The sequence below is a fragment of the Oncorhynchus gorbuscha genome, unplaced genomic scaffold, assembly GCF_021184085.1.
Source record: "Oncorhynchus gorbuscha isolate QuinsamMale2020 ecotype Even-year unplaced genomic scaffold, OgorEven_v1.0 Un_scaffold_2694, whole genome shotgun sequence".
Lineage (NCBI taxonomy): Eukaryota > Metazoa > Chordata > Actinopteri > Salmoniformes > Salmonidae > Oncorhynchus > Oncorhynchus gorbuscha.
Window position 1 is genome coordinate 32,383 of NW_025747135.1, and position 26,957 is coordinate 59,339.

General features: G+C 46.7%; 1 pseudogene across 1 annotated transcript in view; it reads left to right on the forward strand.

Moving 5' to 3' along the window:
- LOC124026362 overlaps window positions 1-24,302 on the forward strand; it is a 29,852-nt pseudogene extending 5,550 nt beyond the window's left edge. The window contains exons 7-19 of the transcript XR_006837277.1: window positions 1,136-1,223; window positions 1,359-1,441; window positions 1,593-1,660; window positions 6,575-6,691; window positions 7,026-7,218; window positions 7,661-7,857; window positions 11,660-11,745; window positions 17,021-17,128; window positions 17,612-17,725; window positions 18,617-18,724; window positions 20,479-20,649; window positions 22,140-22,292; window positions 23,509-24,302. The product of XR_006837277.1 is annotated as a cullin-4A-like (transcript). The remainder of the gene's footprint in view (window positions 1-1,135; window positions 1,224-1,358; window positions 1,442-1,592; window positions 1,661-6,574; window positions 6,692-7,025; window positions 7,219-7,660; window positions 7,858-11,659; window positions 11,746-17,020; window positions 17,129-17,611; window positions 17,726-18,616; window positions 18,725-20,478; window positions 20,650-22,139; window positions 22,293-23,508) is intronic.
- Window positions 24,303-26,957: the final 2,655 nt, after the last annotated feature.

Sequence of the window (26,957 nt, forward strand, 5' to 3'; positions counted from 1 at the left end):
TCAGGTCTCTGTAGATTCTCTGATCTCCTGGTATCATCTATTGTCTCTCTCCTCAGGTCTCTGTAGATTCTCTGATCTCCTGGTATCATCTATTGTCTCTCTCCTCAGGTCTCTGTAGATTCTCTGATCTCCTGGTGTCATCTATTGTCTCTCCTCAGGTCTCTGTAGATTCTCTGATCTCATCTATTGTCTCTCTCCTCAGGTCTCTGTAGATTCTCTGATCTCCTGGTGTCATCTATTGTCTCTCTCCTCAGGTCTCTGTAGATTCTCTGATCTCCTGGTATCATCTATTGTCTCTCCTCAGGTCTCTGTAGATTCTCTGATCTCCTATCATCTATTGTCTCTCCTCAGGTCTCTGTAGATTCTCTGATCTCCTGGTATCATCTATTGTCTCTCCTCAGGTCTCTGTAGATTCTCTGATCTCCTGGTATCATCTATTGTCTCTCCTCAGGTCTCTGTAGATTCTCTGATCTCCTGGTATCATCTATTGTCTCTCTCCTCAGGTCTCTGTAGATTCTCTGATCTCCTGGTGATGTCTCTCTCCTCAGGTCTCTGTAGATTCTCCTGGTATCATCTATTGTCTCTCCTCAGGTCTCTGTAGATTCTCTGATCTCCTGGTGTCATCTATTGTCTCTCTCCTCAGGTCTCTGTAGATTCTCTGATCTGGTGTCATCTATTGTCTCTCTCCTCAGGTCTCTGTAGATTCTCTGATCTCCTGGTGTCATTTATTGTCTCTCTCCTCAGGTCTCTGTAGATTCTCTGATCTCCTGGTATCATCTATTGTCTAGATCTCAGGTCTCTGTAGATTCTCAGTGTCTCTATAGATTCTCTGTAGATTCTCTGATCTGGTGTCATCTATTGTCTCTTCCTCAGGCCTCTGTAGATTCTCTGATCTGGTGTCATCTATTGTCTCTCTCCTCAGGTCTCTGTAGATTCTCTGATCTCCTGGTATCATCTATTGTCTCTCTCCTCAGGTCTCTAGATTCTCTGTAGTCATCTATTCTCTGTGAGATTCTCTGATCTCTCTATTGTCTCTCTCCTCAGGTCTGTAGATTCTCTGATCTCATCTAATGTCTCTCTCCTCAGGTCTCTGTAGATTCTCTGATCTGGTATCATCTATTGTCTCTCTCCTCAGGTGTATAAAGAGTCGTTTGAGGAGCGTTTTTTGATGGAGACTGATTCTGTACGCTGCAGAGGGACAGAGACTGATGCAGGAACGAGACGTGAGTGACAGCCGTCAATCAAATGCTTTAATTCAATATTATGACCACGCCCCTATATAGCTAGCATACCTGGCTTTCTCCTAGTGACGGTCATAAGTGACACGTGTGTGTGTGTGTGTGTGTGTGTGTGTCCAGGTGCCGGAGTACCTGCATCATGTGGCTCGTCGGTTGGAAGAAGAGAACGATCGTGTCATCAGCTACCTCGACCAGAGCACTCAGTAAGACCCGCCTCTTCCTCCACACCCCTTAGACTGACAGGCCTGTGCTCCAATCAGAGTACACTAGATCATCTCACAGATTTGAACCAATTTACTTTCTCTTCCACCCTCCTCCATCTGTGTTTATCAGATCTGTATTTGTATTCAACAGGAAGCCACTTATCTCTAATGTGGAGAAGCAGCTGCTTGGAGAACACATGACGGCCATCTTACAGAAAGGTATCTATCAGCAGTATGTGATACTGACCCTCCTTCAGGTCTCAGTATTCTGTTAGATGGTAACCAGGTGATACTGACCCTCCTCCAGGTCTCAGTATTCTGTTAGACCAGGTGATACTGACCCCCGTCCAGGTCTCAGTATTCTGTTAGACCAGGTGATACTGACCCCCGTCCAGGTCTCAGTATTCTGTTAGACCAGGTGATACTGACCCTCCTTCAGGTCTCAGTATTCTGTTAGACCAGGTGATACTGACCACCCTCCAGGTCTCAGTATTCTGTTAGACCAGGTGATACTGACCCTCCTCCAGGTCTCAGTATTCTGTTAGGTAACCAGGTGATACTGACCCTCCTCCAGGTCTCAGTATTCTGTTAGACCAGATACTGATCCAGGTCTCAGGTAACCAGGTGATACTGACCCCCTCCAGGTCTCAGTATTCTGTTAGACCAGGTGATACTGACCCTCCTCCAGGTCTCAGTATTCTGTTAGACCAGGTGATACTGACCACCCTGACCCTCTCCTCCAGGTCTCAGTATTCTGTTAGACCAGGTGATACTGACCCTCCTCCTGGTCTCTGTATTCTGTTAGACGGTAACCAGGTGATACTGACCCTCCTCCAGGTCTCAGTATTCTGTTAGACGGTAACCAGGTGATATTGACCCTCCTCCAGGTCTCAGTATTCTGTTAGATGGTAACCAGGTGATACTGACCCTCCTCCAGGTCTCAGTATTCTGTTAGACCAGGTGATAACCAGGGTGATACTGACCCTCCTCCAGGTCTCAGTATTCTGTTAGACCAGGTGATACTGACCCTCCTCCAGGTCTCAGTATTCTGTTAGACCAGGTGATAGACCCTCCTCCAGGTCTCAGTATTCTGTTAGAAGGTAACCAGGTGATACTGACCCTCCTCCAGGTCTCAGTATTCTGTTAGACCAGGTGATACTGACCCTCCTCCAGGTCTCAGTATTCTGTTAGAAGGTAACCAGGTGATACTGACCCTCCTCCAGGTCTCTGTATTCTGTTAGGTAACCAGGTGATACTGACCCTCCTCCAGGTCTCAGTATTCTGTTAGACGGTAACCAGGTGATAGCTGGCTCTGCTCTACCAGCTCTTCTGTTAGAAGGTAACCAGGTGATACTGACTCCCCTCCAGGTCTCTGTATTCTGTTAGACCAGGTGATACTGACTCCAGGTCTCAGTATTCTGTTAGACCAGGTGATACTGACCCCCTCTGTCTCTGTTTCTGTTAGACCTGACTGACCCTCCTCCTCTCTCTGTATTCTGGCTCCAGGTGATCTGACCCTCCTCCAGGTCTCAGTATTCTGGACCAGGTGATACTGACCCTCCTCCAGGCTCTATTCTGTTCTGGTCAGGTGCTCTGGCTCTCCAGCTCTCAGCTCTCTAGACGGTCTGATATTGACTCTCTCAGGTCTCTGTATTCTGTTAGACTAACCAGGTGATATTGACCCTCCTCCAGGTCTCTATTCTGTTAGATGGTAACCAGGTGATACTGACCCTCCTCCAGGTCTCAGTATTCTGTTTGCTCTCCTCAGGTATCAGCTCTGCTTAGGGTAACCAGGTGATACTGACCCTCCTCAGGTCTCAGTATTCTGTTAGACCAGGTGATATTGACCCTCCTCAGGACTCTGGCTCTACTGACCCTCTCCAGGTCTGGTATTCTGTTTGATACTGACCCTCCTCCAGGTCTCAGTATTCAAACACTTCTGATACTGATTCCAGTCTCACTGAGATGCACTCCTAACAGGTCTCAGTATTCTGTTTGGTGGTGACTGACCCTCCTTCAGGTCTCAGTATTGACCAGGTGATACTGACCCTCCTCCAGGTCTCAGTATTCTGTTAAGGATACCAGGTGGACACCCTCCTCCAGGTCTCAGTATTCTGTTAGACAGGTGATACTGACCCTCCTCCAGGAACTATGTTAGATGGTAACCAGGTGATTGGATAAGATTGACCCTCCTGGACAGTATTCTGTTAGACCAGGTGATACTGTCCTCCAGGTCTGTATTCTGTTAGACGGTAACCAGGTGATGTGTCCTCCAGGTCTCAGTATTCTGTTAGATGGTAACCAGGTGATACTGACCCTCCTTCAGGTCTCAGTATTCTGTTGACCAGGTGATACTGACCTCCTCCAGGTCTCAGTATTCTGTTAGATGGTAACCAGGTGATACTGACCCTCCTGTCTCACCATTCTGTTAGACCAGGACATATGACCCTCCTCCAGGTCTCAGTATTCTGTTAGACGGTAACCAGGTGATACTGACCCTCCTCCAGGTCTCAGTATTCTGTTAGATGGTAACCAGGTGATACTGACCCTCCTTCAACTCAGTATTCTGTTAGACCACCTGATACTGATCCAGGTCTCAGTAAAACCTCCTCCAGGTCTTGTTAACAGGTAATGACCCTCCTCCAGGTCTGTATTCCTAGATATAACCAGGTAACTGCCCTAACTAGGTCTCAGTGTTCTGTTAGTGATACTATCTAACTAATATAACGGTAACCAGGTGATACTGACCCTCCTCCAGGTCTAGTATAACTGTTAGACCAGGTGATAACTAATCCAGGTCTCAGTATTCTAACTAGATATAACCAATGATACTGACCCTCCTCCAGGTCTCAGTATTCTATAGACCAGGTAATATGACCCTCCTCCAGGTCTGTATTCTGTTAGACCAGGTGATACTGAATCTCCTCCAGGTCTGTATTCTGTTAGACAGGTGATATGACCCTCCTCCAGGTCTAATTCTGTTAGATATAACAGGTGATATGAGTGTCCTCCAACTCAGTATTCTAGAAGGTAACCAGGTGATATTGACCCTCCTTCAGGTCTCAGTATTCTAGACAGGTGATATACCCTCCTCCAGGTCTCAGTGTTTCTAGACTAATATGAACTATCCTTAACTCAGTATTCTGTTAGACTAATAGGTGTTACTGACCCCCTCCTCCAGGTCTCAGTATTCTATAGACGGTAACTAATATACTAATCCTCCAGGTTTCAGTATTCTGTTAGAAGGTAACTAGGTGATACTGACCCCCTCCTCCAGGTCTCAGTATTCTGTTAGACGGTAACTAGGTGATACTACCCTCCTCCAGGTCTCAGTGTTTCCATCTGTTAGAATAACCATAATACTGACCCTCCTCCAGGTCTCAGTATTCTGTTAACTAACCAATGAACTGACCCCTCCTCCAGGTCTCAGTATTCTGTCCTAACCAGGTGATAACTCCAACATGTTAACTAACCAGGTGATACTGACCCTCCTCCAGGTGTCAGTATCTCTGTTAGACCAGGTGATATTGACCCTCCTCCAGGTCTCAGTATTCTGTTAGATAACCAGGTGATACTGACCCTCCTCCAGGTCTCAGTATTCTGTTAGACCAAATCACTGATCCTCCTCCAGGTCTCAGTATTCTGTTAGAAACCAGGTGATGTGACCCTCCTCCAGGTCTCAGTATTCTGTTAGAAGGTAACCAGGTGATACTGACCCTCCTTCAGGTCTCAGTATTCTGTTAGACGGTAACCAGGTGATACTGACCCCTCCTCCAGGTCTCAGTATTCTGTTAGACGGTAACCAGGTGATACTGACCTCCTCCAGGTCTCAGTATTCTGTTAGAAGGTAACCAGGTGATACTGACCCCTCCTCCAGGTCTCAGTATTCTGTTAGACCAGGTGATATTGACCCTCCTCCAGGTCTCAGTATTCTGTTAGACCAGGTGATATTGACCCTCCTCCAGGTCTCAGTATTCTGTTAGACGGTAACCAGGTGATATTGACCCTCCTCCAGGTCTCAGTATTCTGTTAGAAGGTCAACCAGGTGATACAAAATTCTGTTAGACCAGGTGATACTGACCCTCCTCCAGGTCTCAGTATTCTGTTTTAACCAGGTGATACTGACCTCCTTCAGGTCTCAAAATACCAGGTGATACTGACCCCTCCTCCAGGTCTCAGTATTCTGTTAAACTCAAACACGGTGAACTGACCCTCCTCCAGGTCTCAGTATTCTGTTAGAAGGTAACCAGGTGATAATGACCCCCTCCTCCAGGTCTCAATTCTGTTAGACGGTAACCAGGTGATATGACCCTCCTCCAGGTCTCAGTATTCTGTTAGAAGGTAACCAGGTGATACTGACCCTCCAGTCTCAGTATTCTGTTAACAGGTGATAACCCCTCCTCCAGGTCTCAGTATTCTGTTAGACGGTAACCACACTGACCCTCCTCCAGGTCTCAGTATTCTGTTAGACCAGGTGATATTGACCCTCCTCCAGGTCTCAGTATTCTGTTAGACCAGGTGATATGACCCTCCTGTCTCAGTATTTTCAGAAACAATACTGACCCTCCTCCAGGTCTCAGTATTCTGTTAGACCAGGTGATACTGACCCTCCTCCAGGTCTCAGTATTCTGTTAACGGTAACCAGGTTTTTTTGATCCTCCTCCAGGTCTCAGTATTCTGTTAGAAGGTAACCAGGTGATACTGACCTCCTTCAGGTCTCAGTATTCTGTTAGATGGTAACCAGGTGATACTCCCCCTCCTCCAGGTCTCAGTATTCTGTCAGACGGTAACCAGGTGATACTGACCCTCCTCCAGGTCTCAGTATTCTGTTAGAAGGTAACCAGGTGATACTGACCCTTTTCCAGGTCTCAGTATTCTGTTAGACCAGGTGATATTGACCTCCTCCAGGTCTCAGTATTCTGTTGACCAGGTGATATTGACCCTCCTCCAGGTCTCAGTATTCTGTTAGACGGTAACCAGGTGAACCTCCTCCAGGTCTCAGTATTCTGTTAGACCAGTAACTGACCCTCCTCCAGTCTGTATTCTGTTAGACGGTAACCAGGTGATCTTGACCCTCCTCCAGGTCTCAGTATTCTGTTAGAAGGTAACCAGGTGATATTGACCCTCCTCCAGGTCTCAGTATTCTGTTAGACGGTAACCGGGTGATGGAGCTGGCTCTGCTCTACCAGCTCTTCAGTAAGGTGAACTTGACTCCCCACTCTGCTGCAGCACTGGAGAGACTACATCAAGGTACACTCTCTCCCCTGTCTCTTTCTGGCTCTTCTGTCTCTCAGTGCCTCTGTGCTCCTCGAGGTCGCTCTGGCTCTCTAGCTCTGGCTCTCTGGTGCTCTGGCTCTCCTCGCTCTGGCTCTCTCTCGCTCTGGCTCTCTCTCGCTTGGCTCTCTAACTCGCTCTGGCTCTCTCTGCTCTGGCTCTCTATGCTCTGGCTCTCTCTCGCTCTGGCTCTCTAATATGGCTCTCTCTCGCTCTGGAAACTGGCTAAAAAATCTAGCTCTCTCTTTATACTACTCTCACTCAGAAACACTTCTATTGATTCCAGTCTCACTGAGATGTCTCCTAACAGAGTTTTGGTGGTGAGATTGTGGGCACCCCAGAGAAGGATAAGGACATGGTTCAAGACCTGTTGGACTTTAAGGATAAGATGGACAACGTGGCCCAGGGCTGTTTCAACAGAAACGAGAGCTTCATCAACGCTATGAAGGAGGCCTTTGAAGCTTTCATCAACAACAGACCCAACAAACCTGCTGAACTCATCGGTGAGGACAAGACGGCTGTGTGTGTGTGTGTCAAAGAGTCAGGGCAGGAGATATTTAAAGGCACCTGCAATCTTAAAACCATTGCTTAAAATATCAGAGGTTCCACGCCAGATATGAGTGTTTCCTAACTAATATAACTATAACTAACTAATATAGTGTTTCCTAACTAATATAACTATAACTAACTAATATAACTAATGAGTGTTTCCTAACTAATATAACTATAACTAACTAATATAACTAATATATGAGTGTTTAACCTAACTAATATGAGTGTCTTCCTAATATAACTAATATGAGTGTTTCCTAACTAATATAACTAATAACTAACTAATATAACTGTAACTAACTAATATAACTAACTAATATAACTGTAACTAACTAATATGAGTGTTTCCTGTATGTTTTATCTAACTGGCGGTGTCCTATCTCTGCACCGAAGTACGTGGACTGTAATTGAGGGCGGGCAACTCTACCGAGGAGGAGATGGAGAGTAGACAATATCATGATCATCTTCCGCTTCATCCACGGGAAGGATAACTGTTGAGGCCTTTTATAAGAAACCTGGCCAAACGCCTGCTGGTGGGGAAGAGTGCCTCTATAACGCTGAGAAGACCATGCTGTCCAAACTCAAACACGGTAAGCTGTCCAAACTCAAACACTAAGCTGTCCAAACCTACATGGACTGGAGATACAATGCAGATCTTCAAAATCACTACTTTGTCCCATCACATGGCTGGTGATCTCTTGTACCTCTGTCAGTGGGTAGGGACAAAACTAGCTTTTGAGATAGCAGTTTTCTACAAGACAAATCTTCCGCTTCATTGATTTTGTTTAAGAAACTAAACAAATGAACACACTTTAATGTTTCTGAGAAGAAACAAAACAAATGAACATGCTTTGTAACCCAGAAACAAATGAACATGCTTTGATAATGTTTCAGAAACAAATGAACATGCTTTGATGTTTCAAAGAAACAAATGAACATGCTTTCCAAACTAATGTTTCAGAAACAAATGAACATGGCTGGTGATGTTTCAGAAACAAATGAACATGCTTTGTAATGTTTCAGAAACAAATGGCATGCTTTGTAATGGTTCAGAAACAAATGAACATGCTTTGTGATGTTTCAGAAACAAATGAACATGCTTTGTAATGGCTTTCAGAAACAAATGAACATGCTTTCTAATGTTTCAGAAACAAATGAACATGCTTTGTAATGTTTCAGAAACAAATGAACATGCTTTGTAATGGTTCAGAAACAAATGAACATGCTTTGTAATGTTTCAGAAACAAACATATTACTAGTAAGAAGTGATGTGGTATAGGGCTAATAATTTTTAACTAACTTTAATTTTAAACCAAAACACAGATGAGCTGGTGTTCAGCTGCCTCTCTAGGGCCACCAACGTGGCAACGGTGGTACTATAGCCGCTGGAGGAGTGGTCAGTGACGGTGTGCCTGTGAGGTATGAGAGTAGATGGTCTGACTCGTAGCTGACGTTTTCACCTGCAGTTGAAGCAGAGTCAAACATTGAAACTAAAAAACAGCTTCTGAACAAAACATTGTAAAATAGCCAAGAAACACAACGCCTCACTTCAGTGGACGTTCCAGTAAATTAGACTGACTTCTACGCCTGTGCATCTTGAGCACTTTCAAATCCCAGTGTTCACAGCTCCCCAGCCAGGCATTGCTGGTCCACAGGATATATTTGAGAGGATACCTAGTTCTTGGTGATGATCTACCATCTATGAAACAAAATGACCAAACAGTTACTGCAGCAATGATTTAGTTATGTTTTCCTACTTGACTTCCTCACGACACGTTTATTTGTCAATGTGAGTGAAATGCTCTGTTGCCCTGACTACCCACCTACATGGCTGGTGATATAGACCTCTCTACCCACCTACATGGCTGGTGATATAGACCTCTACCCACCAACATGGCTGGTGATATAGACTCTCTACCCACCAACATGGCTGGTGATATAGACTCTCTACCCACCAACATGGCTGGTGATATAGACTCTCTACCCACCAACATGGCTGGTGATATAGACCTCTCTACCCACCAACATGGCTGGTGATATAGACCTCTACCCACCTACATGGCTGGTGATATAGACCTCTACCCACCTACATGGCTGGTGATATAGACCTCTCTACCCACCAACATGGCTGGTGATATAGACCTCTCTACCCACCAACATGGCTGGTGATATAGACCTCTCTGGTGATATAGACCTCTACCCACCAACATGGCTGGTGATATAGTCCTCTCTGGTGATATAGACCTCTACCCACCAACATGGCTGGTGATATAGACCTCTACCCACCAACATGGCTGGTGATATAGACCTCTCTACCCACCAACATGGCTGGTGATATAGACCCTCTACCCACCAACATGGCTGGTGATATAGACCTCTACCCACCAACATGGCTGGTGATATAGACCTCTCTACCCACCAACATGGCTGGTGATATAGACCTCTACCCACCAACATGGCTGGTGATATAGACCTCTACCCACCAACATGGCTGGTGATATAGACCTCTCTACCCACCTACATGGCTGGTGATATAGACCTCTCTACCCACCAACATGGCTGGTGATATAGACCTCTACCCACCAACATGGCTGGTGATATAGACCTCTCTACCCACCAACATGGCTGGTGATATAGACCTCTACCCACCAACATGGCTGGTGATATAGACCTCTCTACCCACCAACATGGCTGGTGATATAGACCTCTACCCACCAACATGGCTGGTGATATAGACCTCTACCCACCAACATGGCTGGTGATATAGACCTCTCTACCCACCAACATGGCTGGTGATATAGACCTCTACCCACCTACATGGCTGGTGATATAGACCTCTCTACCCACCAACATGGCTGGTGATATAGACCTCTACCCACCAACATGGCTGGTGATATAGATCTCTACCCACCAACATGGCTGGTGATATAGACCTCTACCCACCAACATGGCTGGTGATATAGACCTCTCTACCCACCAACATGGCTGGTGATATAGACCTCTCTACCCACCAACATGGCTGGTGATATAGACTCTCTACCCACCAACATGGCTGGTGATATAGACCTCTCTACCCACCAACATGGCTGGTGATATAGACCCTCTACCCACCAACATGGCTGGTGATATAGACCTCTCTACCCACCAACATGGCTGGTGATATAGACCTCTACCCACCAACATGGCTGGTGATATAGACCTCTCTACCCACCAACATGGCTGGTGATATAGTCCTCTACCCACCAACATGGCTGGTGATATAGCTGGTGATATAGACCTCTCTACCCACCAACATGGCTGGTGATATAGTCCTACCCACCAACATCTGGTGATATAGACTCTCTACCCACCAACATGGCTGGTGATATAGACCTCTACCCACCAACATGGCTGGTGATATAGACCTCTCTACCCACCAACATGGCTGGTGATATAGTCCTACCCACCAACATCTGGTGATATAGACCTCTACCCACCAACATGGCTGGTGATATAGACCTCTCTACCCACCAACATGGCTGGTGATATAGTCCTCTCTACCCACCAACATGGCTGGTGATATAGTCCTCTCTGGTGATATAGACCTCTCTACCCACCAACATGGCTGGTGATATAGACCTCTACCCACCAACATGGCTGGTGATATAGACCTCTACCCACCTACATGGCTGGTGATATAGACCTCTCTACCCACCAACATGGCTGGTGATATACCTCTCTGGTGATATAGACCTCTCTACCCACCAACATGGCTGGTGATATAGACCTCTCTGGTGATATAGACCTCTCTGGTGATATAGACCTCTCTGGTGATATAGACCTCTCTGGTGATATAGACCTCTACCCACCAATGTCAAAATCTACTCGCATTTGGTGAGTGTGTTTATTTTAGGCCCTGTGTTCGTGGGATATTGTCAAATGTCCTCCGGCAGATGCTGATTGTTGCCTCAGCAGTGAAGTTGGCCCATCGGTGGTTTGTCACTACCTCTGGTGTGTGACTGTAGAAACACCACCACAGTTACCAGGTCATGCAATGTGTTTAAGCAGTAAGGCCCGTAGGAGGTGTGGTATATGGCCAATACACCATGGCTAGGGGCTGTTCTTAAGCATGACGCAACGCGGAGTGCCTGGATACAGCCCTTAGCCGTGGTATATTAGCCATATACCACAAACCCCTGAGGTTCCTTATTGCTATTATAAACTGGTAACAAACGTAATTAGAGCAGTAAAAATACATGTTTTATCATACCCGTGGTTTATGATCTGATATACCCTGGCTGTCAGCCAATCAGCATTCAGTGCTCAAACCACCCAGCTTATAATACTCTATAAAAACTTGTGAACAGAGAGTGGGTGTGATGGTTTGTGACTTCCTGCTTCCTGTCCCTGCAGAGTGTGGAGCGGCCTTCACCAGTAAGCTGGAGGGGATGTTTAAGGACATGGAGCTCTCCAAAGACGTTATGATCCAGTTCAAGCAGGTGAACACAGACTCCTCCATGTCACTGAAGTCCTTACTGTAGTATACATTTACCACCAGTGAATCATCTGACTTGAGGCCATGTTGTCGTCACCCCTCCGTGACGCTCGTCCCTCAACCAATCAGTCTTGTAGGACGTGGAACTCGTATTTTGAATATTTAGTGTCCGTTATTTTTCAAAAACCTAACAGAAGGAAAGGAAACGGGTCGCCGTCTCCTGGACAAGTTGTGTGTCAGGACGTTGGTCTCTAGTGCCCTGACTGGACAAGTTGTGTGTCAGGACGTTGGTCTCTAGTGCCCTGATTGGACAAGTTGTGTGTCAGGACGTTGGTCTCTCGTGCCCTGACTTTCAGCTGTGGAGCTGTTGTCGCTAGCTAGCTTACTGACATGGCTACAGTTGAAGTCGAGAAGTTTACGTACACGGAGGAGTCATTACAACTTGTTTTTCAACCACTCCACAAAGTTCTTGTTAACCAACTATAGTTTTGGCAAGTCGGTTAGGACATCTACTGTGCATCACACAAGTCATTTTTCCAACAATTGTTTACAGACAGATTATTTCACTTTTTAATTCACTGTATCACAATTCCAGTGGGTCAGAAGTTTACATACACTAAGTTGACTGTGCCTTTAAACAGCTTGTAAAATTGGAAAATTCCAGAAAATTATGTCATTGCTTTAGAAGCTTCTGATAGACTAATTGACATCATTTGTGTCAATTGGAGGTTTCCCTGTGGATGTATTTCAAGGCCTACCTTCAAACTCAGTGCCTCTTTGCTTGACGACATGGGAAAATCAAAAGAAATCAGCAAAGACCTCAGAAAAAACAATTGTAGACCTCCACAAGTCTGGTTTATCCTTAGGAGCAATTTCCAAACACCGGAAGGTACCACGTTCATCTGTACAAACCATAGTACGCAAGTATAAACACCATGGGACCACACAGCCGTCATACCGCTCAGGAAGAAGATGCATTCTGTCTCCTGGAGATGAACGCACTTTTGTGTGAAAAGTGCAAATCAATCCCACAACAGCAGCAAAGGACCATGTGAAGATGCTGGAGGAAACCGGTACAAAAGCATCTATATCCACAGTAAAACAAGTCCTATATCGACAACCTGAAAGGCTGCTCAGCAAGGAAGAAGCCACTGCTCCAAAACTGCCATAAAAAAGCCAGACTACCATTTGCAACTGCACATGGGGACAAAGATCATACTTTTTGGAAAAATGTCCTCTGGTCTTATGAAACACAAATCAAACTGTTTGGCCATAATGACCATCGTTATGTTTGGAGGAAAAATAGGGAGGCTTGCAAGCCGAAGAACACCATCCCAACTGTAAAACACAGGGGTGGCAGCATCATGTTGTGGGGGTGCTTTGCTGCAGGAGGGACTGGTTCGCTTCACAACATGGATGGCATGAAGCTGGAAAATTATGTGGATATATTGAAGCAACATCTCAAGACATCAGTTAGGACGTTAAAGATTGGTCGCAAATGGGTCTTCCAAATGGACAATGACCCCGAGCATACTTCCAAAGTTGTGGCAAAATGGCTTAAGGACAACAAAGTCAAGGTATTGGAGTGGCCATCACAAGAACTGACCTCAATCCTATAGAAAATGTGTGGGCAGAACTGAAGAAGCATGTGCGAGCAAGGAGGCCTTCAAACCTGACTCAGTTACACCAGCTCTGTCAGGAGGAATGGGCCAAAATTCATCCAACCTATTGTGGGAAGCTTGTGGAAGGCTACCCAAAACATGTGACCCAAGTTAAACAATTTAAAGGCAATGCTACCAAATACTAATTGAGTGTATGTAAACTTCTGACTCACTGGGAATGTGATGAAAGAAATAAAAGCTGAAATAAATCATTCTCTCTACTATTATTCTAACATTTCATATTCTTAAAATAACCTAGGACAGGGAATTTTTACTAGGATTAAATGTCAGGAATTGTGAAAAACTAATGTAAATGTATTTGGCTTTGGTGTCGTGTAAACCTCCGACTTCAACCGTGTGTGTCAGCTGTACAACTGAATGCATTCAACTGAAATGTGTCTTCTACATTTAACTCACCCCCTCTGAATCAGAGAGGTGCTTGGGGGGGCTGCCTTAATCGACATCAACGTCGATCGGCATTTTGTTAGTTTAGATTAATTCGGACAGTTTTGTGGCAGAAGTGGATTCGGCAGATGTCACCGTGGTAATATTTTCTCATGTTAGACAGCAAATTGTAGCTAAACTGCTTTGGCGCTATCCCATTAGCTTATTGTAGCTAAACTGCTTTGGAGCTATCCCATTAGCTTATTGTAGCTAAACTGCTTTGGAGCTATCCCATTAGCTTATTGTAGCTAAACTGCTTTGGAGCTATCCCATTAGCTTATTGTAGCTAAACTGCTTTGGAGCTATCCCATTAGCTTATTGTAGCTAAACTGCTTTGGAGCTATCCCATTAGCTTATTGTAGCTAAACTGCTTTGGAGCTATCCCATTAGCTTATTGTAGCTAAACTGCTTTGGAGCTATCCCATTAGCTTATTGTAGCTAAACTGCTTTGGAGCTATCCCATTAGCTTATTGTAGCTAAACTGCTTTGGAGCTATCCCATTAGCTTATTGTAGCTAAACTGCTTTGGCGCTATCCCATTAGCTTATTGTAGCTAAACTGCTTTGGAGCTATCCCATTAGCTTATTGTAGCTAAACTGCTTTGGAGCTATCCCATTAGCTTATTGTAGCTAAACTGCTTTGGAGCTATCCCATTAGCTTATTGTAGCTAAACTGCTTTGGAGCTATCCCATTAGCTTATTGTAGCTAAACTGCTTTGGAGCTATCCCATTAGCTTATTGTAGCTAAACTGCTTTGGAGCTATCCCATTAGCTTATTGTAGCTAAACTGCTTTGGAGCTATCCCATTAGCTTATTGTAGCTAAACTGCTTTGGAGCTATCCCATTAGCTTATTGTAGCTAAACTGCTTTGGAGCTATCCCATTAGCTTATTGTAGCTAAACTGCTTTGGAGCTATCCCATTAGCAAATTGTAGCTAAACTGCTTTGGAGCTATCCCAAAACTTATTGTAGCTAAACTGCTTTGGAGCTATCCCATTAACTTATTGTAGCTAAACTGCTTTGGAGCTATCCCATTAGCTTATTGTAGCTAAACTGCTTTGGAGCTATCATTATCTTATTGTAGCTAAACTGCTTTGGAGCTATCCAAATTAGCTTATTGTAGCTAAACTGCTTTGGAGGAAATCCCATTAGCTTATTGTAGCTAAACTGCTTTGGAGCTATCCCATTAACTTATTGTAGCTAAACTGCTTTGGAGCTATCCCATTAGCTTATTGTAGCTAAACTGCTTTGGAGCTATCCCATTACTTATTGTAGCTAAACTGCTTTGGAGCTATCCCATTAGCAAATTCAAGAAACTGCTTTGGAGCTATCCCATTAGCTTATTGTAGCTAAACTGCTTTGAGCTATCCCATTACTTATTGGAGCTAAATGCTTTGGAGCTATCCCATTAGCTTATTGTAGCAAGCTTTGGAGCTATCCCATTACTTATTGTAGCTAAATCCTATTGAGCTATCCCATTAGCTTATTGTAGCTAAACTGCTTTGGAGCTATCCCAGAACTTATTGTAGCTAAACTGCTTTGGAGCTATCCCATTAACTTATTGTAGCTAAACTGCTTTGGAGCTATCCCATTAGCTTATTGTAGCTAAACTGCTTTGGAGCTATGCCCATTAGCTTATTGTAGCTAAACTGCTTTGGAGCTATCCCATTAGCTTATTGTAGCTAAACTGCTTTGGAGCTATCCCATTAGCTTATTACTAGCTAAACTGAAATTCCTATTGTAGAAAACTGCCCCTAAATGTATGTTGTCTGTGTAGCTAAACTGCTTTGGAGCTATGTAGTGTGTCAGCTGTAAACTTTTGCGCTATCCCACTTATTGTAGCTAAACTGCCCCCCCCCCTAAATGCTGCTTGGCGCTATGAGCTAAACGCTTTGGCGCTATCCCATTTAGCGCTCAACAGTTTTTGGAAAGTCCCATTAGCTTATTACCTAATACTGCTTTCTCGATAATTAGCTTACCCTAAACTGCTTTGGCGCTATCCCATTAGCTTATTGTAGCTAAACTGCTTTTATCCCATTAGCTTATTGTAGCTAAACTGCTTTGGAGCTATCCCATTAGCTTATTGTAGCTAAACTGCTTTGGCGCTATCCCATTAGCTTATTGTAGCTAAACTGCTTTGGAGCTTCCCATTAACTTATTGTAAACTGCTTTGGAGAAACTGCTTTGGCGCTATCCCATTAGCTTATTGTAGCTAAACTGCTTTGGAGCTATCCCATTAGCTTATTGTAGCTAAACTGCTTTGGAGCTATCCCATTAGCTTATTGTAGCTAAACTGCTTTGGAGCTATCCCATTAGCTTATTGTAGCTAAACTGCTTTGGAGCTATCCCAGCTTATTGTAGCTAAACTGCTTTGGAGCTATCCCATTAGCTTATTGTAGCTAAACTGCTTTGGAATCCCATTAGCTTATTGTAGCTAAACTGCTTTGCTATCCCATTAGCTTATTGTAGCTAAACTGCTTTGGAGCTATCCCATTAGCTTATTGTAGCTAAACTGCTTTGGAGCTATCCCATTAGCTTATTGTAGCTAAACTGCTTTGGAGCTATCCCATTAGCTTATTGTAGCTAAACTGCTTTGGAGCTATCCCATTAACTTATTGTAGCTAAACTGCTTTGGAGCTATCCCATTAGCTTATTGTAGCTAAACTGCTTTGGAGCTATCCCATTAGCTTATTGTAGCTAAACTGCTTTGGAGCTATCCCATTAGCTTATTGTAGCTAAACTGCTTTGGAGCTATCCCATTAGCCTTTTGCGAGATAAGAGACAGATCTGTGCAGTCACAAACAACACTCTTATCGGATGTAAGAAAATGCAATGACAAAAGATGGCGCTCAATCGTTGAAACGGGTTCATACCAATATGGGAAGATAAAGGACCCAAACACTGAGCAATATTACTACTGTAATATATCGATTTACCACAGAGAATCATGTGTAACATCTCTACCAATTGGGGTAGTCCAATGTTGTTTACATTTGTTCCCAGATGGATTCAAACGATTTCTTGAATTAAGGAATTCTCAATTTACACCATTTTCCAAGAAATTAAGGATTTGATTGTCTCACACAACAGGACATTAATGTATTTTATTCCAGTATTGAACAAGGTTGTGTCCACCAGTACATGAATGTATTGAATCGGGTTGTCTGTCTCCCCCAGTACACCCAGAACCAGAGTGAGCCCAGCCAGCTGGAGCTGACAGTCAACATCCTCACCATGGGCTACTGGCCCTCCTACACTCCTATGGAGGTCCACCTGCCCCCTGAGGTATGTCTGTCTGTGTGTGGTTGGGTGGTGTGTATGCTGGGTTTTATGAAGCCTATATAAATTCTCTCGCCCCCCCCTCCTCCTCGCTCTTCCCCCTCCCTCGCTCTTCGCTCTTCCCCCTCCTCCCTCGCTCTTCGCTCTTCCCCCTCCCTCTGCTCTTCCCCCTCCCTCGCTCTTCGCTCTTCCCCTCCCTCGCTCTTCGCTCTTCCCCCCCTCCCTCGCTCTTCGCTCTTCCCCCTCCCTCGCTCTTCCGCCTCCCTCGCTCTTCCCCCTCCCTCGCTCTTCCCCCTCCTCGCTCCCCTCCTCGCTCTTCCCCCTCCCTCGCTCTTCCGCCTCCGCTCTTCCCCTCCCTCGCTCTTCGCTCTTCCTTCCTCCTCGCTCTTCCCCCTCCCTCGCTCTTCCGCCACCCTCGCTCTTCCGCCTCCTCCTCGCTCTTCCGCCTCCCGCTCTCTTCCCCCTCCCCTCGCTCTTCGCTCTTCCCAGATGGTGAAGCTCCAGGAGGTATTCAAGCTGTTCTATCTGGGGAAACACAGTGGCAGGAAGCTCCAGTGGCAGCCCACCCTGGGCCACGCTGTTCTGAAGACTGAGTTTAAAGAGGTGAGCCTGAAAGGTTTCCCTAGAACAGTGTGGGTATTTGAGGACCGGAGAAGCACTGTCCTAGAAGATCGGCGGCGTTCTTTGAAATGTCAAATTTCTAATGAGTCTTTTTCCAAGGAGCTGCAGGTGTCTCTGTTCCAGACGTGTCTGTGTGTCTGTCTACAGGGTAAGAAGGAGCTGCAGGTGTCTCTGTTCCAGACGTGTCTGTGTGTCTGTCTACAGGGTAAGAAGGAGCTGCAGGTGTCTCTGTGTGTCTGTCTACAGGGTAAGAAGGAGCTGCAGGTGTCTCTGTGTGTCTGTCTACAGGGTAAGAAGGAGCTGCAGGTGTCTCTGTTCCAGACGTGTCTGTGTGTCTGTCTACATGGTAAGAAGGAGCTGCAGGTGTCTCTGTTCCAGATGTGTCTGTGTGTCTGTCTACATGGTAAGAAGGAGCTGCAGGTGTCTCTGTTCCAGACGTGTCTCTGTGTGTCTGTCTACAGGGTAAGAAGGAGCTGCAGGTGTCTCTGTTCCAGATGTGTCTCTGTGTGTCTGTCTACAGGGTAAGAAGGAGCTGCAGGTGTCTCTGTTCCAGATGTGTCTCTGTGTGTCTGTCTACAGGGTAAGGAGCTGCAGGTGTCTCTGTTCCAGATGTGTCTCTGTGTGTCTGTCTACAGGGTAAGAAGGAGCTGCAGGTGTCTCTGTTCCAGATGTGTCTCTGTGTGTCTGTCTACAGGGTAAGAAGGAGCTGCAGGTGTCTCTGTTCCAGATGTGTCTCTGTGTGTCTGTCTACAGGGTAAGAAGGAGCTGCAGGTGTCTCTGTTCCAGATGTGTCTCTGTGTGTCTGTCTACAGGGTAAGAAGGAGCTGCAGGTGTCTCTGTTCCAGATGTGTCTCTAACTGTGTCTGTCTACAGGGTAAGAAGGAGCTGCAGGTGTCTCTGTTCCAGATGTTGTCTCTGTGTGTCTGTCTACAGGGGGAGGAGTTCAGCTGCAGGTGTCTCTGTTCCACTGGATGTGTCTCTGTCTGTCTGTCTTCAGGGTAGGTACAGCTTCAGGTGTCTGTCTTCCAGATAGCTGTCTCTGTCTGTCTGTCTACAGGGTCAAGAAGGAGCTGCTGTCTGTCTCTGTTCCAGCTGGTCTCTGTCTGTCTTCAATAGGGTACAGCTTCTCTGTCTGTCTTCATAGGTACAGCTTCTCTGTCTGTCTTCATAGGTACAGCTTCTCTGTCTGTCTTCATAGGTACAGCTTCTCTGTCTGTCTTCATAGGTACAGCTTCTCTGTCTGTCTTCATAGGTACAGCTTCTCTGTCTGTCTTCATAGGTACAGCTTCTCTGTCTGTCTTCATAGGTACAGCTTCTCTGTCTGTCTTCATAGGTACAGCTTCTCTGTCTGTCTTCATAGGTACAGCTTCTCTGTCTGTCTTCATAGGTACAGCTTCTCATTTTGTCTGACTGTCTGTCTTCATAGATACAGCTTCTCCCTCTGTCAATCTGACTGTCTGTCTTCATAGGTACAGCTTCTGTCTCTGTCTGTCTTCATAGGTACAGCTTCTCATTTTGTCTGACTGTCTGTCTTCATAGGTACAGCTTCTCCCTCTGTCAATCTGACTGTCTCTTCATAGGTACAGCTTCTCTGTCTGTCTTCATAGGTACAGCTTCTCCCTCTGTCTGTCTTCATAGGTACAGCTTCTCATTTTGTCTGACTGTCTGTCTTCATAGGTACAGCTTCTCCCTCTGTCTGTCTGACTGCCTTCATATGTACAAAAGGTGTACATACATTTTCTCTGGTCCTTTCCTTAGATTAAACTAACTACTCTCTTTATTTATCTCTAGTTTAGATTGATTCTGATCCCCTTCAGCCGATGCCAATGGTGGCAGCTGGTGTTACTGGGCTCCGACACAATGAACAAGACATTACAGACTGATTTTACAATGTACCAACATTTAAACATTAACATGTAGTCTTGTTTGTCATTGTCACCAGAGGGCTGATATTAATACTATGCATGCCAGTCTCTCTTGGCTGAGAGTTGAGGAAAGACTGACTGCGTCACTTCTTGTTTTTATAAAAACACATTGTGTTGGAAATTCCAAATTGTTTGCTTAGTCAACTTACACCAGACATGCCACCAGGGGTCTTTTCAGAGTCCCCAGGTCCAGAACAAATGAGAAGTACAGTTTTATACAGAGCCATGACTGCATGGAACTCTTCTGTCTTATGGAGAGCAAGTGGACGGCAAACCAACAAATTAAGCATCGGCACCTCTCCTCATGTGACCTAGAGCAATACGCTCTTTTGTGGTTACAAAACATTTCTGGGCTCTTAATTCTGCTCATGAAACATGAAACCAACACTTGTTGCGTTTTTATTTTTTGTTCAGTATCGAGAAGAAAATTTTTAAAAGTACAGGACTTTGAGAGCGGCCCTGCGGTACACCACACTTTACATGTTTGGCATTAGAGAAGGTTCTATTAGATTTGCCATATCATAGGTATTTCTCAACAACCGGATAGGGTCAATAATATCAAAGGCAGTACAGTACAGCTCCTGCAGTCTTATCCATTTTAAGCAGTCATCAGTGATTCGTGTCAGTGCCGCCCGTACATGTTGAGTGCCCTTCTAATCACCTCTTTCTCTCTTCTACATTAATCTCATTGCGTATTTGGGGTAAATAACATTTGGGCTCATTCATGAAATGTATGTAATTTCTCCAATTGAACTTGATGTATATGGAAGTAGTGTAACCGTGATCTGTGTCCCCGTTCCGTCCCCAGAGGAGGGTGAGTTGAGGCGTACCCTGCAGTCTCTGGCCTGTGGGAAGGCGCGCGTCCTCAATAAGAGTCCCCGGGGGAAGGACATAGAAGACGGAGACCGCTTCAACTTCAACAACGACTTCAGACACAAACTGTTCCGCATCAAGATCAACCAGATTCAGATGAAGGAAACGGTAGGGTTAACACCTCTCTCTGTGAAGGAAACGGTAGGGTTAACACCTCTCTCTGTGAAGAAAACGGTAGGATTAACACCCCTCTCTGTGAAGGAAACGGTAGGGTTAACACCCCTGTCTCTGTGAAGGAAACGGTAGGGTTAACACCTCTGTCTCTGTGAAGGAAACGGTAGGGTTAACACCTCTGTCTCTGTGAAGGAAACGGTAGGGTTAACACCTCTGTCTCTGTGAAGGAAACGGTAGGGTTAACACCCCTCTCTCTGTGAAGGAAACGGTAGGGTTAACACCCTCTCTCTGTGAAGGAAACGGTAGGGTTAACACCTCTCTCTGTGAAGGAAACGGTAGGGTTAACACCTCTCTCTGTGAAGGAAACGGTAGGGTTAACACCTCTCTCTGTGAAGGAAACGGTAGGGTTAACACCTGTCTCTGTGAAGGAAACGGTAGGGTTAACGCCTCTCTGTGTAGGGTTAACGCCTGTCTCTGTGAAGGAAACGGTAGGGTTAACGCCTCTCTGTCTCTGTGAAGGAAACGGTAGGGTTAACACCCCTCTCTCTGTGAAGGAAACGGTAGGGTTAACACCTCTCTCTCTGTGAAGGAAACGGTAGGGTTAACACCCTCTCTCTGTGAAGGAAACGGTAGGGTTAACACCTGTCTCTGTGAAGGAAACGGTAGGCTTAACACCTGTCTCTGTGAAGGAAACGGTAGGGTTAACACTCTGTCTCTGTGAAGGAAACGGTAGGGTTAACGCCTCTCTGTCTCTGTGAAGGAAACGGTAGGGTTAACGCCTCTCTCTCTGTGAAGGAAACGGTAGGGTTAAGGCCTCTCTCTCTGTGAAGGAAACGGTAGGGTTAACACCTCTGTCTCTGTGAAGGAAACGGTAGGGTTAACACCTGTCTCTGTGAAGGAAACGGTAGGGTTAACACCTCTCGGTCTCTGTGAAGGAAACGGTACATTGTCAAGTCTGTGCCTGCCTGTTGAACAGAAGGGAGTGCTGACTCTAATCATTGTCTGTTATATCAGACTAATTCATACATATAATGGTGCTTTCCACTGAGGGTTGCCACTCCAGGTTCCCGTCAGTTAAATCTTATTGCCTAAGTTTTGAGTTCCTCCCTTGCCCATCATTGGAGGAAGTGTAGCCATCATGCATTCACACAGTCAACTCTCGAGTTGGAGTCATTTTATTCAGGAAGTGAAACGTTCACAGAAAATAAATGGTGAATTACAGTTGTGTTGGTCTGTGTGTCCAGGTAGAGGAGCAGGTGAGCACCACAGAGCGTGTGTTGATGTGTCTGTGTGTGTGTGTGTTCAGGTTGAAGAGCAGGTGAGCACCACAGAGCGTGTGTTGATGTGTGTGTGTGTGTGTTCAGGTTGAAGAGCAGGTGAGCACCACAGAGCGTGTGTTGATGTCTGTGTGTCTGTGTCCAGGTAGAGGAGCAGGTGAGCACCACAGAGCGTGTGTTGATGTGTCTGTGTGTCTGTGTGTCCAGGTAGAGGAGCAGGTGAGCACCACAGAGCGTGTGTTTCAGGACAGACAGTACCAGATCGACGCTGCCGTTGTCCGCATCATGAAGATGAGGAAGACCCTGGGCCACAACCTGTTGGTGTCAGAACTATACAACCAGCTCAAGTTCCCCGTCAAGGTACTCTTTCATTTTCACTCTCTCTCTCTCTCGTTGCTTTTGTTCTTTTTTTCCTACCCTGAAATATAGTCACATCAGTCATTCACATCAAGTAAACTGCACTGTACACCCTCAGCTCCAAGCTGCATACCCTTCAGTGTCATTCCTCTGTGTGTTCTCTCTCCTCTGTCATTCCTCTGTGTTCTCTCTCCTCTGTCATTCCTCTGTGTTCTCTCTCCTCTGTCATTCCTCTGTGTGTTCTCTCTCCTCTGTGCGTTCTCTCTCCTCTGTCATTCCTCTGTGCGTTCTCTCTCCTCTGTCATTCCTCTGTGTGTTCTCTCTCCTCTGTGCGTTCTCTCCTCTGTCATTCCTCTGTGCGTTCTCTCTCCTCTGTGCGTTCTCTCTCCTCTGTGCGTTCTCTCTCCTCTGTGCGTTCTCTCTCCTCTGTGCGTTCTCTCTCCTCTGTGCGTTCTCTCTCCTCTGTGCGTTCTCTCTCCTCTGTCATTCCTCTGTGCGTTCTCTCTCCTCTGTGCGTTCTCTCTCCTCTGTCATTCCTCTGTGCGTTCTCTCTCCTCTGTCATTCCTCTGTGCGTTCTCTCTCCTCTGTCATTCCTCTGTGCGTTCTCTCTCCTCTGTGCGTTCTCTCTCCTCTGTGCGTTCTCTCTCCTCTGTGCGTTCTCTTCTCTGCGTTCTCCTCTGTGCGTTCTCTCTCCTCTGTGCGTTCTCTCTCCTCTGTCATTCTCTCCTCTGTGTCGTTCTCTCTCCTCTGTGTGTTCTCTCTCCTCTGTCATTCCTCTGTGCGTTCTCTCTCCTCTGTGTGTTCTCTCCTCTGTGCGTTCTCTCTCCTCTGTGCGTTCTCTCTCCTCTGTGCGTTCTCTCTCCTCTGTGCGTTCTCTCTCCTCTGTGCGTTCTCTCTCCTCTGTGCGTTCTCTCTCCTCTGTGCGTTCTCTCTCCTCTGTGCGTTCTCTCTCCTCTGTCATTCCTCTGTGTTCTCTCTCCTGTGCGTTCTCTCTCCTCTGTGCGTTCTCTCTCCTCTGTGCGTTCTCTCTCCTCTGTGCGTTCTCTCTCCTCTGTGCGTTCTCTCTCCTCTGTGCGTTCTCTCTCCTCTGTCATTCCTCTGTGCGTTCTCTCTCCTCTGTGCGTTCTCTCTCCTCTGTGCGTTCTCTCTCCTCTGTGCGTTCTCTCTCCTCTGTGCGTTCTCTCTCCTCTGTCATTCCTCTGTGTGTTCTCTCCTCAGCCTGGAGACCTGAAAAAGCGGATTGAGTCGCTGATTGACAGAGACTACATGGAGAGAGACAAGGAGAGTCCCAACCAGTACCACTATGTGGCCTGAGGGGGGCGCCACCTCCATCCTCCACCCCTCCGGTGCCCTGCCAGTGGGCTCAGCGAGTCAGCATCAGCTGGCCCTGATATAGCCCCATCTCTCCTTGAACTGCCCCACCCCCTCACCGCCCCTCCCCCCCCCTGCTTCTGAGGCCAGCTCTGAGAGGGCCAGTCTGGAGGCCAGTGCCAAACCTGGTCCAACACCAGCCCAGCCAACACCACCCTCATTGGGGGACTCAGAGCAGGCTGGGTCCTGGGGCTGGAGGAGTCTGTCTGGTGGGTGGAAGGCCGGCCGGCACACATCATCCGCTGACGACGCTAACAACGAGAACAATGTAGCACTTTCTCAAATGTGTTGTTTTGGGAGGGGGGTGGGGTGGGGGGGTCTGTCCACATCTATCTGTCTCAGTTCCACTGTAGTTTCGCTCCTGTTGATTATTCAGGTTTTTTCTGTGAGGTAACATAACATGTACCAGCCTGGGGTAACACTGTGGCAGTGTTGTCAGACAGGGTACAGGAACAGGGGGGGGTTTCACATGGATACCGATTACAAGGAGTGACGAGGGGAGGGATGCTTTTGGGTCGGGGGACACTCTCTCCTGTATTTTGACCAACACTTTCCACGCTCTGAATTTTGTAGACCAGATTGTATTCTTTGTAAGAGAGAGAAAGGAAACATGAATAAATTGATATTTAATGAAGAGTTAATTCATGGTGTGAACATCAAATGGACTGAGGAGTTGTGTGTAACATAGGGGTGTGACTGAGGAGTTGTGTGTGACTGAGTAGTTGTGTGTGACTGATAGGGGTGTGACTGAGGAGTTGTGTGTAACAGGGGTGTGACTGAGGAGTTGTGTGTGACTGAGGAGTTGTGTGTAACAGGGGTGTGACTGAGGAGTTGTGTGTAACATAGGGGTGTGACTGAGTAGTTGTGTGTGACTGAGGAGTTGTGTGTGACTGAGGAGTTGTGTGTAACATAGGGGTGTGACTGAGGAGTTGTGTGTAACAGGGGTGTGACTGAGGAGTTGTGTGTAACAGGGGTGTGACTGAGGAGTTGTGTGTAACAGGGGTGTGACTGAGGAGTTGTGTGTAACATAGGTGTGACTGAGGAGTTGTGTGTAACATAGGGGTGTGACTGAGGAGTTGTGTGTAACAGGGGTGTGACTGAGGAGTTGTGTGTAACAGGGGTGTGACTGAGGAGTTGTGTGTAACATAGGGGTGTGACTGAGGAGTTGTGTGTAACAGGGGTGTGACTGAGGAGTTGTGTGTAACAGGGGTGTGACTGAGGAGTTGTGTGTGACTGAGGAGTTGTGTGTAACAGGGGTGTGACTGAGGAGTTGTGTGTAACAGGGGTGTGATTGAGGAGTTGTGTGTAACAGGGGTGTGACTGAGGAGTTGTGTGTAACAGGGGTGTGACTGAGGAGTTGTGTGTAACATAGTGGTGTGACTGAGGAGTTGTGTGTGACTGAGGAGTTGTGTGTGACTGACTGAGGAGTTGTGTGTAACTGAGGAGGTGTGACTGAGGAGTTGTGTGTAACACTGAGGGGTGAGACTGAGACTGAGGAGTTGTGTGTAACATAGTGGTGTGACTGAGTAGTTGTGTGTAACAGGGGGGTGAGACTGAGTAGTTGTGTGTAACTGAGTAGTTGGTGTAACAGGGGTGTGACTGAGTAGTTGTGTGTAACAGGGGTGTGACTGAGGAGTTGTGTGTAACATAGTGGTGTGACTGATGAGTTGTGTGTGACTGAGGAGTTGTGTGTAACAGGGGTGTGACTGAGGAGTTGTGTGTAACATAGTGGTGTGACTGAGTAGTTGTGTGTAACATAGGGGTGTGACTGAGGAGTTGTGTGTAACATAGTGGTGTGACTGAGTAGTTGTGTGTAACATAGTGGTGTGACTGAGTAGTTGTGTGTAACATAGTGGTGTAACAGTAGTTGGTGAGACTGAGAGTTGTGTGTAACATAGTGGTGTGACTGAGGAGTTGTGTGTAACATAGGGATGTGACTGAGTAGTTGTGTGTAACAGGGGTGTGACTGAGGAGTTGTGTGTAACATAGGGGTGTGACTGAGGAGTTGTGTGTAACATAGGGGTGTGACTGAGGAGTTGTGTGTAACATAGGGGTGTGACTGAGGAGTTGTGTGTAACATAGGGGTGTGACTGAGTAGTTGTGTGTAACAGGGGTGTGACTGAGGAGTTGTGTGTAACAGGGGTGTGACTGAGTAGTTGTAACATAGGGGTGTGAACAGGGGTGTGACAGGGGTGTGACTGAGTAGTTGTGTGTAACAGGGGTGTGACTGAGTAGTTGTGTGTAACATACTGGGGTGTGTGACTGAGTAGTTGTGTGTAACAGTAGTTGGTGTGACATAGGCATGGTGTGACTGAGAGTAGGGGTGTTGTGTGTAACAGGGGTGAGACTGAGTAGTTGTGTGTAACATAGTGGTGTGACTGAGTAGTTGTGTGTAACAGGGGTGAGACTGAGTAGTTGTGTGTAACATAGTGGTGTGACTGAGTAGTTGGAATCTCAAGTGTTCTCTGTTAATACTTTCAAATGTGTTCACCAACATGATGTTTCTGTCTATGGAGGGAGCTACAGGCTGACAGGGCATGGCTCTAGGCCAGGCTACAGGCTGACAGGGCATGGCTCTAGGCCAGACTATAGGCTGACAGGGCATGGCTCTAGGCCAGACTATAGGCTGACAGGGCATGGCTCTAGGCCAGGCTACAGGCTGACAGGGCATGGCTCTAGGCCAGGCTACAGGCTGACAGGGCATGGCTCTAGGCCAGACTATAGGCTGACAGGGCATGGCTCTAGGCCAGACTATAGGCTGACAGGGCATGGCTCTAGGCCAGACTACAGGCTGACAGGGCATGGCTCTAGGCCAGACTATAGGCTGACAGGGCATGGCTCTAGGCCAGGCTGACAGGGCATGGCTCTAGGCCAGGCTACAGGATGACGGGGCATGGCTCTAGGCCAGGCTACAGGCTGACAGGGCATGGCTCTAGGCCAGGCTAGGCTGACAGGGCATGGCTAGGCCAGACTACAGGCTGACAGGGCATGGCTCTAGGCCAGACTACAGGCTGACAGGGCATGGCTCTAGGCCAGACTATAGGCTGACAGGGCATGGCTCTAGGCCAGACTACAGGCTGACAGGGCATGGCTCTAGGCCAGACTACAGGCTGACAGGGCATGGCTCTAGGCCAGACTACAGGCTGACAGGGCATGGCTCTAGGCCAGACTACAGGCTGACAGGGCATGGCTCTAGGCCAGACTACAGGCTGACAGGGCATGGCTCTAGGCCAGACTACAGGCTGACAGGGCATGGCTCTAGGCCAGGCTACAGGCTGACAGGGCATGGCTCTAGG